Consider the following 18,909-nt stretch of genomic DNA (forward strand, 5'->3'; position numbering starts at 1 on the left):
CCTGTACCTTCTACTCATTCCTCCTTTTCTAATACAGTCCCATAAATACCATTGTTCTGATTCTGATGGTAGTTAACCTCACTAAGGATTAAGAGTCTGTTCCTGGGGAATGGCTGAACAAGTAGCTTATAAGCAGGAGTGCTGGAGAGCTCAGGAGCTATGGTGTCCATGAGAAACTTTGTGGTGGACACTCTGGAGTATGCTACAGCATAGGGTACCCAGTGGCATCGTTCATAGCAAGAGGAATCTCTGTCCATGTGTCTGCACATGTGCTAGCATGCTGTGGGAAGGCTCAGTAATGACTCCATGAGGGAATTCTCCAGAAAGTTACTTTTCCACTCATATCTGATGAGTTTTTCTTGGTGTGTGTACTACAGTGCTATTGTCTGGCAAAGCCTAAACTCTCATCAGCTGTCTCTATGTCTCCAGGCCTGCATGCAGTGTACGTGATCTCCTTAGCAAGGAACCCTGCTGCTTGTCAGGGCAAAACCCACTGCCAAAATTCCTTCCACCAAGTCTCATACCCTTCATCTCCCTCTTTTTTTCTCTTTTGCTCCCTGTCCCAAAATCTGACTTACATTAACAGCTGGAAGAATTCATCTTCTAGAGTAGGATCTGTGTCTTTCCACCAGCAGTTTAATTTACTGTGCTGGCAAGCTGAGAGCACTTGCACACAAGGTCCTACAAAGAACAGGCATATTCTCCCACAGTCTGCCACAAATGAATTTATAGAGCAGTACACAAAGTAATGCAGCATGACGAACCACCAGCCAACCTGCTGAAATCCATACTGGTGCAGGACTAATCCAGCAGTAGGACTTTGCTCTAAGGCCTGTTTTACCTGCCCCAGATAAGTCTCAATTCATTGTACAATTAAAATATATTTACAGGTAATGCTATGGAGTCACTCTCAGGGACTGGCATCTGCTCTGAGGACTTGGGTTGGCTGTGATCAAATATGTGACTTCAGCAAAATTCAACCTGTTCCTGCATCCTCCCTATCCTGGTTTTTCTGCCTGTCTCATGGATGAGATAACAAGAGTCTCCACAGGACTGTCTTTTCATTGAGGGGAATGGTGGAGCGCAGTCAGAAACCAAGACTTTTCTGCCAGCCTCCTCATGGCTTTCAGACTAAACTGGAGTACAGCAGAAGCCTTTAGCATGTACTGCCAGTCTTGCAAGTAAATGAACAACAAAGTATGTGCTGAGAGTGCTGTGATGATATTATGTCTAGAAGAATAGTCCAAAAAGTGCATCTTGTTCAGTTTTAGTCACGTTTGGATGATGCCAGTTTTTCTTCTCCTAATATAAAAAAATATTCCAAGTTTCTAGTAACATACAGCATTAAAGAATATGGCTTTTAGGCCACAAAGCACAGCCACACACATGTATAGACTCAAAATTATTTGGCCTTTGTGGATCCTGATTAGCAGCTTCTCACATGGAATACTTGCAAATATTGTGGTGAATGAAAATTAAGGACTAAAGCCAGTCCTCAGAGCGCTATGGCATCACTGATACAGATTTATAAACCTGAAAGCAACAAATGTTCCCACATAGCTTTCATGTGTTTGTTAGCCAGGATTGCTTCAGACAACCTGGATGAGCTTTAAAAATCTCTTAATAGCAGATGTGCTGTGAATGAAGAGTGGAATAGCAGTGAAAGACCAACAAGCTGCCTCTTCAACAGCAATGAGCTGGCAGGTCTTGGTGGTCTTCTTAATTCATTGCAAATGGATATTTGCAATTAAGTGATATTTTTTTTCCTTAGAAGGAAAATCCCTGATTTGTTATCTGTCTGAAGATCAGGTTCAGTGAAGGGTAAGACTGATGATTACTCTGGGGCTGGCAATGTCCTGGACACAACCACCAGGAGAATCTGAGCTGTGCTGGGACAACAGTCTCACTTCTGATCTACCATTTTCATTCGTTGCCTGCCTGAGGTGGGGTGTGGGGCAGGTGGAATAGAATAAAGTTCCATTCAGGAGGCATTTTCAGCTGTAACTTTAAGCAAACCAGCCTTATCGTGGCTGTGGATCAGTCCCAACCATTTTATCTCCTGGGTCAGCTGAGTAGAATGCAGTTTACAGGATGTGGCTTGTTAGAGATTTAAAATTGGACATCCTGTTTGCTTTGCATGGATGTCAGTCTGTGGTAGCACTTAAAGGCGGAGCTTTCTCAAGGGTCCCTGGCCAAACTGTTGTCTTTCCCCAGTGCCCATGCACTTTCATTGCTTTGGGTGGCAAAATGCCAGATTACATCAGCTGAGAATCAGGCCCAGGCCCACTTTTTCCAGTGAGGAAAAAGAAGTGAAAATGGCAGTCAGTCCTACTCAAGAGAAGTTAAATATAAATTCAGACTTTTTCTCTCGCACACACAGAAATGCTGAAATTGCATACAAGAAGGTTTTTTCATACCATCTATTAGAGATTAAAAAGCACCTGACCCCATTAGTTGTCTCTGTTAGATCCCCTTGCTTGGTTTAGCAGACCAAGAGTGCCCATTTACCCTTCTGCCATGTGTGCCAGGCAAACAAACATGACTGGAGACTTGCAGCACTGTGGTCCTCCTGGGTCACTGTTCTGTACCTGTCACTTTACGTGGTTCTCAAGTTTTGGGGGATGTCATGCTCTGGATGGCTGTCAGGTAACTTCTTACTAGCAGAAACATTAAAAAAGTGTGGGCACACTTGATTGGCATTATCCCTCAGTAACCAAAATGAAAACAAAAAATATCTTCAAAATGCCAATGGCAGTATCAGAAAACCCGTTTTTCAGTGATATCCTGTAAATCTGAATTGGAGAGAGTGCAGGGAGACTATTTTGTCTAGGAGACTATCTAACAGAATGACAAACTCATCTCTGTGATTCAGAGGTGCAGTATCATTGGTGGCATTTTGTGCAAACATGCTGGTGGTTCATACTAGCATTGACTGTTCATACTAGTGGGATCTGTGACCCAGACAATAAAAGATCATTAAGTGGACTTGCTAAAAATCTGTGAGGTATTTTGCATGGTACCACATCTGTCTGCTGTCCAAAGGTGCTTACCAACTGTAGTGTAATTTCTGAGTGCTAAATGTCAGTAATACCATACACTTAGTCCTCACAGAAAGGCTTTCAAAACCCATGCCACAAAACCAGCCTCTGTTTCTTTCTCTTTGGCTCTCATCTGTCCTCTGTTTTCTTCTTTACCCCATTCCCCCATATTTTCTTTTCTTTTTTCTGACCACTTATGCTTTCTATTTGAATCACATCTTCATGTTTCACTCTGTCTTGTGCTGCAAAATTTCTCTTTAGCCTCTGCACAGAGCTGGCAAGGGGACAAACTAATGCAATGAGCTGTCTTGGGTAGAAAATGTCTGCTTGCAAGGATCAAAGTTCTTCAAAGAGACAGAAAGTCAATGTTGTGTAATGTCTGAGTTCCTGGTGATCTCCTTGGCAGAGATTGGGGAAGAAGGATGAGCTTGTGATTATGAGGCTAGTCTTGGGATTTGGTGATTCTGGTTCAAGTGCCGTCTCCAGTGGACAGTTCATCTCAATAAGTCCCTTATAATCCTCTGTATTTTAGGACAGGTATGCAGATGGGGGACTTATCAAAAGTGGGTGATGAATTATGAAAATCTGACAAGAAATCATCTGTCTTGCACCAAAATGGTCTTCAACTGGTGGATGTTTCCTTCTCCTGGTTCCTCCATTCCTTTCTGAAAAAAAGTGATTTCTTGCCTTGTAGATGAGACAAAAATATTATTGGTGTTGGAGCTGTGCAGACAGTGCTTCACTATATGGGTTCCGTAAGACGAGAGAATGTTTTGCTATATTTGGCTCTAGGGCATGGAGACACTCATGCATAACTTATTTAAGACCTAGTCTCATGAGCCCCCACTGAAATAAATGAATGGCCCTTGTATGTGAAAAATTAGCATTATGTAGATTTGTTTAAAATGAATGAATTCTTTTTTGGTGATGAGAAAAGAATATATATTAAAATACCCAGGCAAAAACACATTTTAATATTTTTTTTGGCACCCGTAGGTTCTTTTTTTAGTTGATTTTGTCAGCCACATTTCCTTTCTGAACAGAGGTTACATACAACAATTGGATGAACTATTGTTGAAAACTCTCAGGGGGGCATTCTTGAAGACATGCCTGCATGAGATCATGTTATGAGTGTGGCTTGGCTGTGCTTTTATTCAGTAGGTGATCTCATTCATTTAGACTACTAATAATTTTAACAGGGAATAACTACAGCTATCCAAAAGTATAGCAAAAAAGTGATGTTACAAGATTTCCTGTGAGTTTTGCACAGAAATATCCATTTCTTTGCTAGCTGATTTGACACAAGCTGGATATTGCTGGTCAGATAACAAAAGTCAGTTTAATACAAGCAAATAAGATTATTCACTACAGGGACGGCTTTACCAGGTTTATTGTTTTTCTCTAAATATGCTTTTTATAGGCTTCTTTTAGATTGCTAGCTTTTGGGAAAGAGACCATGTAAACATCTGCATTTCTAAAATTTCTATCTCACTGGGGGTCCTGCTGGGGCCTCTGCATGCTATCATGATAAAAATATTAAATATGATCTAACAGATTAAGTATCCTGGGACAGGTTAGCCTATGATTAGCCCTGAAATGCCTACAGAGCATTTTATCCAGTGTTTCTCAAGAAATCCCTGACTGCGCCAATTATTTTCAAGTTCAAGAAGCAGTACAGGCTCCTGGCTAGAAAACTTACTTGGGCACAATCAGTTAAAAACTTTGAACTCTCTCTCAGAGTAAAAAAATAAAAATGTTTACAGCCAGAAATAACAAGGCTGGGAAGTTAAATTAGAAGCAGGGACCAAGAAAGACTTTGGCTAATTCTGGTTTCAATCAGTGACTGCAGCAGCCATCAGAAGCAGGCACTGCTGTGGGTTTGAGAATAATGACTTTATTTTAAGAAGACAGAAGTTGTTGGCTTGACCCAATTGCTGACAACCAGTCTCCCCTAAACACCCTACATGGGGCCAGATCCTGAAGTACTCCTGTGGTTTTTATCCAAGCCTATTCTCACTGCAATCAAAACTTGAGCAGACAGACACTCAGTATTTGGCCTACACCTATTGTAGACTTTTTTAGTCTCTTAAAACCACCATAGAAAAATAAATCCCAGTGTCCAGTTTTCATTTTCAAGCCTCAAAACCCTCCTGCACTGTTGGCCTGTTTTTATTGCACTGAGTTGAGAGTGGGATATAAATAACAAGTCTCTCCACTGTTAGCTTCTTGCATCTCCTGCACTTAAATTTCAACAAAATAATAGATTAACAGCCTTGACCTTATGCAGTAGGAGCAGCACACTGTATATGGGTTGATCCTGCCAGGAGTGGAGCAATTTGGGAATATGCAAGGTCTCCCTCACTGAAAGCTATGAAACTAGATGTTACTCAGCTTCTTGGAAGAGGAGACCATGCTGCCTTCCCTTGGGCAATCTTCCCAGTCTGGCTTTGCTGGTGCTTAGGACCAAGGCATGCAGGTAAGCAGCATAATGTTAATGTTGAAACATATGATTTAAAAAAACAACCAGGAAGTGAGCAGCTGAAAGGGGAAGCAGCCTCAGAGGAGAAAGGCTAACAAATTCATGCACACACTCATCAGAGTACAAAAGACAAAAATAAAAACCAACACAAGAAAAGTTGAAATTGCTGCTTGACATCAAGAGGAAAGGTATAATCTGTATGATTCAGCCTGAGTTTCTAGTCATAGCATGGAGGAGAGTCAACTACGATGGAATTTGGAAAGTTTGAGTTAATCAGCTTTATTTTTCATACCTTTCTAGCTTTTTGTTCTCTGTTAGGGCATCTCATCTCAAGGTGCTTCAAGTTCACCTTTGTTTAGATACATCTGTAGGGTGGCTATTTCCTACTAGAGAGGCTGGTTGTCCTGGATGCTAGTGAAATGTGAATAATCTCTGTCATGTGGTGTTTAATGTCTCCAAGTAACTCAGTGGAAATGAATGATTCTTTTTTCTTTAATAATGACTTCTCAGCAGATACAGAATGAATCTGAATTTTCAATTCCCATCTGATTGCTCTATGTTATTTCAATAATTTGCATCTGAGCTTCATTAGGTATCACAGTGTGATGTCTCTCCTAAACAGCAGTCAAGAAAATATTAGGTTTGTACAGTAAGTAGAAGTATTTTGAGACAAACTTTAATTTGAACCAATTTGGCTTCTCTTTCCATTGGATTGAACAAGTTCATTTAGAGAAAGTAATAATCTGTTGTTATGCACAGATATATCCTTTTGAAGCTTTCTCCCTGCTCTGAAAGTGACATTCCAAAATGTAATATATGTGCCAGTCCAGATACAAGGAAAGTCTGTCAAATCTTGAAAACAAATTTCAGTGTTAAATGAAATTTGCCCGAGTGCCCCCACAGATGATGACTGCAACATATTCATCTGTATTCTTCTAAAATCCTTCCATGGATTTAGGAGCCTGAGAGTAACGGAATTGTATTGGGCTGTAGGTGAAGGAGTTTAAAAGCAAAATAGACTGAGCTGTTGGAACAAGTACTAGGGGATCTTTTAAAGACAGAGGTATTACTGCCAGCTTGATTCCAAATTACTGCAGCATGAGTCCCTATGCACATTCCTTTTCAAAGGAGTAATAATTAAAGCTGGTTTTGGCTTGTTCACCCACCCCCATCTGTTTCTCTTGGTAAATGAAATATCATTGGGCAAATTTATTTTCTTTCCACAGCAGTACCCAGAACAGCTTTTTTTTTCACGTCCACCCCTCTCTTTGGACCAAGCTAACCTCCACCTGAGGCTGTGGTAGAAGTGGTCTGGCCCTGTTCAGTATGATTGGCTTTCATGATCACTGGCAGCACGAGAATGTGCTGCTATCCCAGAGCTGCCAACAGCTCCAGGGCTCTGCAGGTGGCACCACCACCTCCTCCCTGACTTGCTCAGCACCAGACATCCTTGGAAAGCCAGGTCTTGAGGTCTTACTGTGCTCACAAGCTCCTTCTTTGGCAGCAGGAGAAGGCAGAGTGCCGCTGTTCTGGCACAAGCGCTGGGCGCTGCCAAAAACATCCCAAATAGGAGAGAGCAGCTCCAAGAGAGGAGCTCTACTGCTTTTAAATTTCACTTTGGAATTGTGACCCTGGGTAATTTCTGCCACTGCCAGCCTCAGAGGACAATGTGTAATCTTTTCACCTCTATACCACAAAATGAAAGACATCAATTGAGTTTGGCAATTGCATCTAAAACAGGTCGGTAAATCAAGGGAAATGGGTAAATAAAACAAATGTCTGCGTGTTCTGAGTGCTGCACTGTGTGCTCATGCAGCTTCTCTAAATGTCTTCTGAAGTATTACTACCAAGGAAAGGAGAATAATTAAATAAGCTATTAATAACTCAGGGAGACTCCTTGTCTCAAACGTACTTTTATCTTATAAATGGAAGGTCAATCTTAAGAGTGAAAATACATTAAAAATTAATGCTACAGAGAACCCCTGTCCCTTGCCACTACTCCAGCTGTGTTTGAAAGGTAGCCTTATTTTCTTTAATAACAGAGCTTCAAAAGAAGCATAATTAAATGAAAAGCTATGGAAATACATGGAATATTAAGGTCTAACCTGAACAATTACCATTACTTTCAGTGAGATTTCCATCATGCCAAAGGTGATTCTTGTAAAATAAACATTTGTATTATTTTAGAAAGAGAGAAAATATCTGATTCCACTAGCAGTGTCTTTAATCATCCACCTAATATTAAAAAAATATTATTTTTGAAAGTTCAAATGTCCTTTTGAGGATGCCATACAAAGCAGGGAAGCAAAGAAACAAGAACTGATTTTCTATGAGTGTTATGTTAAATGTCTTAGCTTGAAGGAATTTTATAGATGATTTTTCTTCAGCCTTTTAAATCTTTTTTTTTTTATTTATTCCTCTCTGTGTCTTTGAAGTGACCTTTGGAGTCTACAAAGAAAAACTGACTGTTCTATTGATTTGTTGTCCTTTTGCTTTTCATTCACAAGTCCTCTATTCATCTCCCTTCTTAAATAAATCTGGAATCAACTCAACTAATTCCAGGCATCTAATTAAGGCACCTAAATTCAGATTACGGCTGGTCCACTTGTCTTCTACTAGTTGACACAGACAGACCCTTTCTGATGGTGATCTCACGCCACTTTAAAACTTAAGTGTCCTCTAGAGGCATCCTGTCTCTCTGTCTTGACAACAGAGAGTACCCAAATTGGCATTGTACATAAACTGTGTCTCATTTATGTACCTAAAATTAGGTAGAATTAATCTAGACCTAAGAGGCTTTAGAGTTTAATTTTCTATTCCATAGTGTATTGATTGCTGGCAAGGAAATATATTCCTTTATTTTCTTAAGAAAAAGGCAAACAAACCAACAAAAAAAAAAACAAACAACATAAAAAATACTTTTAAATTGATAAAAACCCCAGGAGTGTATGATATATGAACATGTGTTTATGTATCTAAACACACAGCTGCAGAAATAGAGTTGAAAAGACATGCATCCCCCTGAACCCGCCTCAGTGAAGCAGAGTGGCTAGAGGGTCTGCTGATATCCCCCTTGACAGTGTAGCCTGCTGTCTTCTTCAACCACTAACATCTTTTTGCCCTATAGCATCTTCTCACCTTCAGTCACTTGTATTTTCAAGTGCAAAGGATTAAGCACCTGCCAGCTACACAAATTAATAATAATAAAGAAGGACCTAGTTCTCATTTTTATTTCATTCTATAATACAAAAATTGCTGAAAAAAATCCCTTAAAATCCTAGTCTGGAGAATTTTTGTAGTAGTAGCAGTAGTAGCTTAAACTCCTGCAGGAGTTCACGTGCCAACCTTCACTCTATGGTCTTAAATGACTTACCAAGAAAAAGTCAATTTATTGACTAACCTATATTCATTTCCATGTAGAGAAAGTATGGATTACCTACTCAAGTCTGCCTCTGCACTCTCAGTGATATTGGCACAGCTGCTTAAGAAATGTTGCTGTTAAGGCATCCCAGCTCTGGGTAGCTCACATCCCCTGTGGCCCCGACTTCGGCAGAACACACCTGTTCTTGCCATGAGAAAGCAGGAGAAATGGACTTTGAAGAGTAAGGTGTCACCTAGACCACAATGCCAATGTGCCCTGTGAGTCCCTGGAGTCCTGCCCCTGGGTTACATCACTTCCACCTGGGCTGCCTTCTTCAGCACCTGGATCATGAAGTCCTGGTGCAAAACCCAGCTTCAGTGATAGCAGCAGAGACTCTGGTGTGCTGAGCATCTGACCATAGAAATGGCTGGGTCTGATGAAGGTAATCAGAGATGATGGGTGATGCTAGTGTTAGCTAGCATGGACAGAGTAACTGGTCACTTGAATTGCAAAAAGAATGCCCCTGTATTTCCCCAGAAATTTACCTAGGAGAAAAATACAGCTGTTTCTGTATGGAAATGTTGGAGAACAGTGCAATAATTTTTTGGCAAGAACTCTCCTTAACAGCCATATTACTGGTTTTGTGTTTCTGTGTACATTTTCTGTATAGCAAATATAAAACTTCTAGAAATAGAAGCTTCTTTTTTTCTTGGCTACTTTTTCCTAACCTTAGAAGTGGCCCCTCAAAAGGTAGAAAACTATTGGCCTAGGTGCATGGAAAAATAGGTTTCTTAAAGCTTTACTTAAACCTTTTAATGTAGCATATTATCACTGGTATGAAAACACAACCAAAATCTAGATGGATTATTTTAGATAGCTAAGCACTTTTTAAATAATGATTTGCTTTTTTGGTAATGAACAGTTAATAAATACTTCATAATGACCATAGAATTTTAAAATGTGATTATATATCTTGGATTTCAAAATCATATGTTTAGACTTAAATTTGGCAGTTGGGAGCTTAAATATATTTTAAATATATAAGGCATTTATTTCCCTCATGTCTGTGTCACTTTGCAATCTGAATGCACTCTATATATCTTACATCATCTTGGATTATCACAGTCTGTTTTAACCGTAATGGGTCCAGAATTAGGATTTCAGAAACCAAACCTCTCCAGGGCTGGAAAACTTCATGATCTGAAAGGAAGCAAGCTGTATAGCTCAGATTCCTTTCCAGCAGTATCATGTGTACATCACTGTGGGATTTAGTACAGTCTTATCACTGACTGTGCTCCTGCTGGCACATAATCCTTTATCAGAGGAGTTTTCAGAATTCCCACCCTTAACTTGTCTTACCATGCATCCAACAGGCAAGGGAGGTCTTCTTTTGACACTATTTTAGTATTGCTTAGGTTCTGTAGGAATAGGTAGAAAAGTGTGCAAGTGTTCTCCAAAGTGATAGATTACACTCTGCTGCAGTCTGGTAGAGGAATCATGGCATGATACATATCAGGTATATGCCCAGCTACACAATTTTGACAGTGCTGCTTTGCTGTCATGGTCCCAGGAGCACCACCAGTGTTGACAATCTCTACCCAGCCCTCTGGGAGTGTTCTCACCCTGTCCATGGCTCAGAAACCCATTCCAACCCTCTAGGTCCATCAGTCCCTGAAGACATGGTGCTGAAACAATGCCAGTTTTCATCTCCCCACAGCCTTGCCTGGCCACAGGTCCCATTGACAGAGGCCCTGCCATGGGCTGATGTTGCAGTCCATGCCCAGGAGGTGACCCATGATCTGGATTCTTGGCTGAACCTGACTGCAGCCTCTGGGTCTATCCCTCTCCTCTGCTGGAGGACAATGGGGCTGGGCCCTTGCAATCAGATTGGGAGAGCCTCCAAATTAGCAATGAGCAGTTAACTTTCCACACTCAGTACAGGCTCAGCACCTACAAGAGATGCATCATCTGGTGTTTGCCTTCTGTATTTCTCTTCTCTTTTAATCGAAATGCTCACCAGCAAAGAAAGGTTTAACATTCATGAGTCACCAGCTTGTTAAGGCTTAAGTTGTTTGGGTAGGCTCTTTTCTGTTTATTGTTCTCTTTTTGAGACACTTAGTGCAGCTCACAACATATTAGGGTATGGTTTTGGAAAAGTTAAACCACCAGCTAAACTGGAGTTCTTCATAAGGGCTGGATGAGAAGGCTAAAAAAATCCCTGGTGCATTTGTTACCTTCTTGGCAGTAACATCAAAATGGAATTCCACTCATAGAGACAATTTTCCTGCATTTGCAGTAGCAATAATATCCTTTTAGTAAATCAATAATGAAAATATATGCTACTTATGCATGAGTTATCTCCATGGAGGCATTTGTCATGTAAGTCTTTACATGAAGATGTCTTAGAAATGTAGTCTATATCAATAATTTATCCATCAATATATGAGCGAGGCCATCAGGCCATTTTATTCCAACACATTACTGCATTATCAAAATACTCTATGGAAGCTGTCCTTGTTGAAAATGCCATTCCCTGGCCTCCTTGTTGTATCAAGGCTTATCAGCACAACATTGCCAAGAAGTGTATTTTGACCCTAGTGCAGAACAGGGCTTCATTGCAGACAGAACTTCTCAGAAGGAGTCCCTAAAGTGTGGTGTCTCTCTGTGTCAGATAAAATGGTTGAACAAAGGAGTTTGTATGGGATGAATAAAGACACATCTTGAATTTTAGAAATTTAAGAAGCTTTTACAGCATGATGAAGAGTAGCTGTACTGGTGTTCGTGGGTATGTATGCCTCATGTTACCAATAGATGCCAAAATCAGTAGGTATCAATATTGATTGATACATATAACTATTGAAATCAGCATTGAAACCAGTAAGTATGGATGTCTAACAATGCCAATTAATATGGATAGGTGTCAATACCTATTGATATCTATCCCTATCATTACCTATCATTGATAGGTATCAAAATTGATATGGGTTGATTGTCTGTTGATGACTATTGATATCAAAATATATTAATTGATATCAAAATATATTGATATTGGTAGGCAGTGATGCTAATTCATATCAAAATCAATACCAAAAATTATAGATATTAGACAGTTATGCTTATCACTACAGGTAGGTATTGATGAAAAATACTGTCAGTAATGGCTGGCACAGGTTTGACTATCAACAGCTATTGATATTGACAAGTAATCATAGGTAGCCATACCCATTGATACTGCTACCTGTTGATAGATATCCAAATACATGGATACTGATACTTACTTATGCATTGTTTACAATACCAGAAGGTATGAATAAGTACCCGTGGCTACAAATATAAATAGATATTGTTACTACTGATATTGATACACTTCACTTGCTCACTGTTTTGAACCTTCTTGATAAACATTATCAAAGGGTATTGCTCTTGATATTTAATAGTGCATATTGAGACCCAAATCAATACCCAAAACAATAGACATAGATACCCATCGCTATAGATAGATATCAAATTGAATAGGTGTGGATGTCTATCAACAGGTATGGATATTTGGACACAGAAATTTCTATCAACACCTACTCACATCAGTACCCACCAATAGGTATCCCAACCAATAGGTATCCCAACCAATAGGTATTGAGGCGTATCATATTGCTCTAAAAAGGGATCTATGTTGGTAGGTATCAATGCCAATTGACAAAAAAATGTACCAATGCTTATTGAGAGGTATTAATATTATCAATGGCTAGTGATAGGTATTAATATCATAGATATAAATATTGATAGATATCAGTGCCCATTGATATAAGTATTGCTATGTATTGAGGTCTTAATATTGCCAATAGGTATTGATATCAACAAGTCTCAATACCTATCAACAGATATTCAAATCCATAGGCAGTACTAGTTATCAAGTCAATAGGCGTTCATGCCTATTGATATCAATATGCAGCTCAAAAAGGATCAGTACCTATCAAGATCTGTTTGTATAAATAGACACCAATATCTCTGAATACACATTGGTAGTGATGCCTTTTGTGAGCTCTTAATACATAGTTACATATGCCTATATATATATATATATATATATATATATATATAAATACATATATAAACACATATCAATATAGATATCAATACTGATAGGTATAGGTACAAACCACTGTATAATTACATTGATATATAGATGTATATAAATGCATATAAGAGAGAAAACTACTTCCTCTCAATTGCTTTAGTTAGAGTTGACATTGGGGAAAGAAGGAGGGGATTCCTCTTTGCTATAACTAACATATGAGTTGCATAAAAAAGCTGCATGTGGCCTCCAAGCAAGTTTAAAATATATTACTTTGTTTCAGCTTTTGTGGCACTAAATTCCTGATAGTATATCTTGTACTTCACATCTTTGGGAAAAATCTTAAGCACTTATGTTTTTGAGAGTCATCTTGGATTGTGGAAAGGAAACACAAAATCAAGGACAAAAGACCAAGATTTCCTTGTCCTTCCTCAAAATATTATAGAATGGGGACTCCATTGTCAAACGCTAAATCATTCTATATGAAAAAGTCAAATTCAGTCAAGAATTTCCATGATATCTAGGTCCTAGAAAATATTTTAATTTTGTAGTTGCAGGAGACAAGTAAGCTGACCAGTGTCACGTTGACCAGTTCACCAAAGCCGTGTGATTTCTAATTTTATAAAACAAACTAATAGCTAAAATGTAAAGAATTTCTCTCACCCTGATATCTCAAGGAAATCAAATAGATCTGCAAGCACATGACACTCACATATATTAACTTAAAAAACAGACCTGAGAAACTTGTTGTTTTGACATGAGTCTGGGGGTGGGAGAGGAGTGGAGGGTGTGGAGTGAAGGGGGGGAAAGTGATCTAGATAATTGTCTACATATAAAAGGCCAAATCCTTAGGCCATAAACCAGGCACACACCCAATGATGTCAATGTGTTTGGCTTACAGGGGAATTAAGCAACATTTTATTACATGCTAAGTGAGAATCTTTGCTTGACCAGAATGAGGGAAAAGTGCAAACAGGTGCTGGCTCAGCAGGAATGGAAACTCAAGAATAATAGCAGCTTTTCCTCAGGCTCATAAGCATCCTGAAAGACGACATTTCTGTCAGTACCTTAATAAAGAATTATCTACTACCCAATCCACCTATGTCTGGGTTTGAGGCTATCTGCAGAAGCTTTTGATTGTGAAGCTGCTTAACATTATTTCTCCATCCCTGCCTTTGCTTGTGCACAAGCTTTTGCAAAAGCAACCCCCTTCAGTCAAGGAAGCTGGGGCCCCACTCTCCTCCAGCTTGTGGGGAAAGAAAGGAGTTATTATTGACACATGCAAGTGATTTGAGAAGAGACTGTCTACCCCAATAGAAAAAGACTTAGTTGTCTGGTGAATCAGGAAATGTCAGACTTTCTGAAAGGTTAATGGGAGGCTTTAGAAACACATTAAATCTAATCTTACAGCATGAATGCTGATGACTTTATGTTGAGATCCTAGAAATAAGAAAGGGCAAGAAAGAATATTTTAGGTGAAAGTAAGTTTTGACTGAGGAGCCAGGAGAGAGCTTTATTGCAACATATTGCTAAATTTCTCCTTCCATATAGGGCTGGCAATCTGCCTGGTACCATATGCTAAAAAAAGATATAATATGAGACCATTTGAACTGAAAGCAAATTTTTTTTATACTTGCTGAAGTTTAATTAAATGAATGACCTGGTCAACTCTAGAAGTGAACGAAATTGATTTCTTTCAGAGGTATGTAAATGGGTTGCATAAAACTTCAGTCACTACAGGGACTATATAATGCTGTTAGCATAACCTTCCCAGTTCAGTCAGAATCATCTGTGCCTCTTCTGGTTTAGCTGAAGAATCATTGAATACAAAATTCATAAATAAGCACACTTTGCATGCTGTCTTTCCCCCTGCATTTTACAATCTCATATGCATTAACAGAACAAACAATCGATGTTGTTAGTTGGGTTTCATTTCATAATTCACACACTTTTGTACCCTTAGCTTTTTAAGCAATATTTTCTGTGGTATCTTCAGGTTTGAATTTTACTTTTAGGTCATTAGTCTTTTGTCTGTGACTTTCTTTCATTGCCTGGTTGCTTTGGGGAGATTTGCCTTTGGTAGTCGTTAGCAGGTTTTTACAACGTGGGCACAATTGGTTAATCCCATAATAGAAACCTGCTGTGCAGAGAGTGCTATTTTTACTGTACATACCGTATCTCATAGCACAAGGCAGTTTTAGAAGGCGATACAGCTGCCATTAAATCCATACATCTCAAGAAGGGCCATGAATAGCTGCTCCTTGTGTAAGGATGTGTCCTGCGGTTCTATTATCCCAGCTCAGGCTCTGAGTAACACTTTTCTTCAGCAAATCAATATCCTTACCTCTCCTTTTTTGAGTCTTTTTGCTTCTTTCACTACATCCATTGTTCCTGAAAAGAAATAGTGCCTGTGTCTCTGCTGACCTATGGGCCCATGTGCCAAACTGAAATGCCAGCAGGAACATTGTGGGGCTCCCATCTTTCCAGGGAAGCCAGGGTGCCAGGGGAAGAGATAAGGTGCAGGGCAAAGGTCCATGCTGCTGCAAAGCTGGTGTCTGAACAACCTCCACGTTAAAAGTAGCCACTGTGAATTAGAGGTTTTACGGCAGTCAGAGTAAGCAGCCAAACACCCTGGATGAGTCTGCACATTATGGCTGCGCCTCACATGGCACAGGTTGCCTGGCAGGATGTCTGTGCTGCAGCCTCTCTCTTCACAGCCCAGAAATAGATGTGTCCTGGTTCTCCCTTGTCCCTTTTCAGTAGCTCCTTCCTGTTTGCCCCTCCTGTAGTCTTCGGGCACTTTGGGAACGTGCTGTGTGCACAAGTGTGCGTGAAGCGTGTGGGGTGGGGGGGCAACAACACGTGCTCCGCAGGTTGCTCATTTGGTGCAAAATCTGTCCATGTAGCTCTGCCAAATGCAAGGGTTTCTACCTCACATTTTCAGAGCTTCAGATCTTAGTGCCACCGAAGTGCTAGGGTTTTGCTCCTACTGTTCTTCTCCCAACACAACATAATTGCAATCAGATTAAGCAAAACATGAGAAAACGTGCTTATGGATTAGATTTATAAATGTCTGATCTGTTCCCACGTCAGTTTGACAAATGCCGGGCTTTAGTCCATATGTTACTTTTAAGATTAAAGAGGGGAAAACATACAACAGTGGTCTGAAGCAAGAACTACATTTGTTAATATATCCTGAAAAATGCACTTTTTTTAGAGACTGGACATCTATATCAAAGCATAATCTCTCAGCAGCAAACATCCAGGTATCATTCACCTACAAAAACTTTGGCACATCTGTGCATTTATCAAGTCTTAAAAGAATCCTTAAGGGGTCTGTCATGTTTCCCATGAATTATCCCAACCTGCATGCACCTCAACCTGAACCCTCTGGGAGAAGGCTAAGGCGACTGCTGCTGATTTATGGAGGCAGACAGCTTGGAGTCCCTGCCAGGGAGTAAGTAAATCGTGGTGACTGTGTGATAAAAGGGATAAAGCACAGTCATTTTCAAATGCTCATTCATGCAATTCTTCTAGAAGAGATCTGCAGAAAATAATGAGGAGGTTTATATTCACTCCTACTGACCTACACTTCTATTGGAAAAAGTTCCAAGGTTTCTAAGTATATGAAGACTGAAAACACCTTCAATTCCAGCTGGGTCATGGGGATGTGCCCAGATTTTTCTGTGTTACTGCCACAAGGAAGACCAGAAGGTTTCTGTACTCACACACACACACACACACACACACACACACACACATATGCAGGAGTCACTTCGCTAGGATTAAAAACTAGAAACCAGGAAAATTTAAATGAACACAAAACTAGTGGCAAGGACTGAAAATTGATTTCTCTTTTGAAGAGATGGCCCTGATGTTCTCCCTACGTGCTCTACCCTTTGGTGGTGGGTTGCTGCTCCTAGGTATGGTAAGGCAGCAAATTTAATAATTAATTAATATTTAATGCAATATTAATGCAAAATTACCACCCAGCTGTATCCACTGGGACCACTACCAATTCTGTTTCATGCATTACTGACTCAATGTATGTCAGTATATTTTATTCAGTGTTCAGTATTCTCTGTAGTAACATTATTTCTTCTTTTGAGTCAGGGTCATGGGATCATATTCAAAACTATCTACAGAAGAGATTGTAATTAAATTCAGAGGCTGGATCCAATGTGTTCTATGTCCACTAACTAATGCCACCACCTCCCCCCTCCAAGTATATACATGTAAATGTATTTATGCAGGTGTGCCTCATGTGCCTCTCTAGATTTATATATGTGTGTTTGCTTGTGCATGGCAATTACTGTACATGCAGTAAACCTTCTTTGGTAATTATAAGTCAGAGTTCAATATGATATCTATGATCATAAAATCTGCACTCGGTAGATAAATTAATGAAAATCTTATAATAATGTCAACTTTCCAAAGATAGCCTGAGAAACTAGAAAAGTAGATGACGGTGAGCATGAAGATTCTCAGTTATACTGGGGACTCCACAGGCCTAATTTAAACCCCATTATTTTGTCATAAAATCATAGCTTTGGTAAGGCTCTTTTAAAATTGGATTCTTTAAAAACAATAATTATGCAGTAAAAACTGAGGAAGTTTTCAACACTAGAATTAAGTCTGCATTTTTTATATTGATGTATGTGGGGGTTTTCCCAGATAGAAATGTGTTTCCCAGCTGAGTTGTCTCAAATCTCTCCATGTGTAATCAAAGGCCTTGAAATACTTTTTCAAGTAGTTGGAGGATGGAAAATATAATCATTTAAAAATATAAAAGTCAGTTAGAAAGCAGACCCGGATCTGTTCCTGCACTTTGAGCTAAGCCACCGTCACTTTTTTCTCCATCGATTTCAAATCCTGTTTCCAAACTGTCCTATCATTTAGTCATTATTTACAAGTTAAGGTCTATTCAGACAGTATCCCTACTGTAACTCTTAGAGTCATAAAGGAAGATGAGGTGACAGTATTTCATAGTGGACCAAGTTGGCTCTTTAATGTCATCAATGAATTTTGATTTAGCCTCCCTAACACTAAAACAAAGCTTTATTTTCATTTTGCAGGGATGTGGAGATACTCAGTCGGGTGGTGATGTGTGAGCAGATTTTCCTTCCCCCTTTTTATTCTGTTATTACTTTCCAGTATCTCCAGGCTGCACAATATTCCTTGAAAGCAAACAGTTTATGCAAAGCAGCTGTCTAACAAAGTTACTTTTACTTTCCCTTGCAGGGTGGCCTATTGAACATGATTAACTTGACTCTGATGGAAAGAGAAAAATAACCTGGAAACATCTGGCAAATTGTAAAGCAATGCCTAACATTTTTTTCCCTGTAGGATTTAATTCAGAAACATACTTAATGGATCCCCATTTACCGAAAGCACTAAAGGTTTTGACGCAGGGGTTTGGGGGATTTGGGTTTGGTTTCTCTCACCCCACTAGCTGTGGCTCTGTAATATTTCATCTCATACTCCTGAATCCATTAGAAAAAATGTGCAATTACAAGGTGGGCATGGTGCTGTGTTGAAAAGGTGTTTACTGTTCCAGGCTGGTTTGTTGTGCTTTGTATGCACATTTGAGTCTTGAAATATGTGAAAATTAATTTCCTGTGTTCCATGTGGCTAAAATGACAGTTGAAATGTAATTTAGGGACTCACACAAATAGAAAATGATTTTTAAAATGATTTGTAAAAATTAAAGCAATGTTGGCAAAATTTTTAGAGGATTTCATTTAATTCACCAGGTTAAAAAAATTGTAAAATGTCCTGTGTAGAAAGGCATTCTTATTTTACTGTTTTTTTAAAAAAAATTGAAATATTGTTAAAAAAAAACAGAGAGAAAAAGCATTATTTCCATTTTATATGTGTATTTTTTATTCAGAGATTTTGTCACATAATCCATGGAAAAATGCACTCAACAGAATTAAGTATTTAATATTCACTGTCTCTT

General features: G+C 39.2%; 1 long non-coding RNA gene across 1 annotated transcript in view; it reads left to right on the forward strand.

The window, feature by feature from the left end:
* The window catches only part of LOC143695772 (uncharacterized), a 47,304-nt gene extending 28,980 nt beyond the window's left edge, over positions 1–18,324 (forward strand). The window contains exon 3 of the long non-coding RNA XR_013185306.1: positions 18,192–18,324. This is a non-coding gene — a long non-coding RNA (uncharacterized LOC143695772). The remainder of the gene's footprint in view (positions 1–18,191) is intronic.
* Positions 18,325–18,909: the final 585 nt, after the last annotated feature.

The sequence above is a fragment of the Agelaius phoeniceus genome, chromosome 1 (genome assembly GCF_051311805.1).
Source record: "Agelaius phoeniceus isolate bAgePho1 chromosome 1, bAgePho1.hap1, whole genome shotgun sequence".
Classification (NCBI taxonomy): Eukaryota; Metazoa; Chordata; class Aves; order Passeriformes; family Icteridae; genus Agelaius; species Agelaius phoeniceus.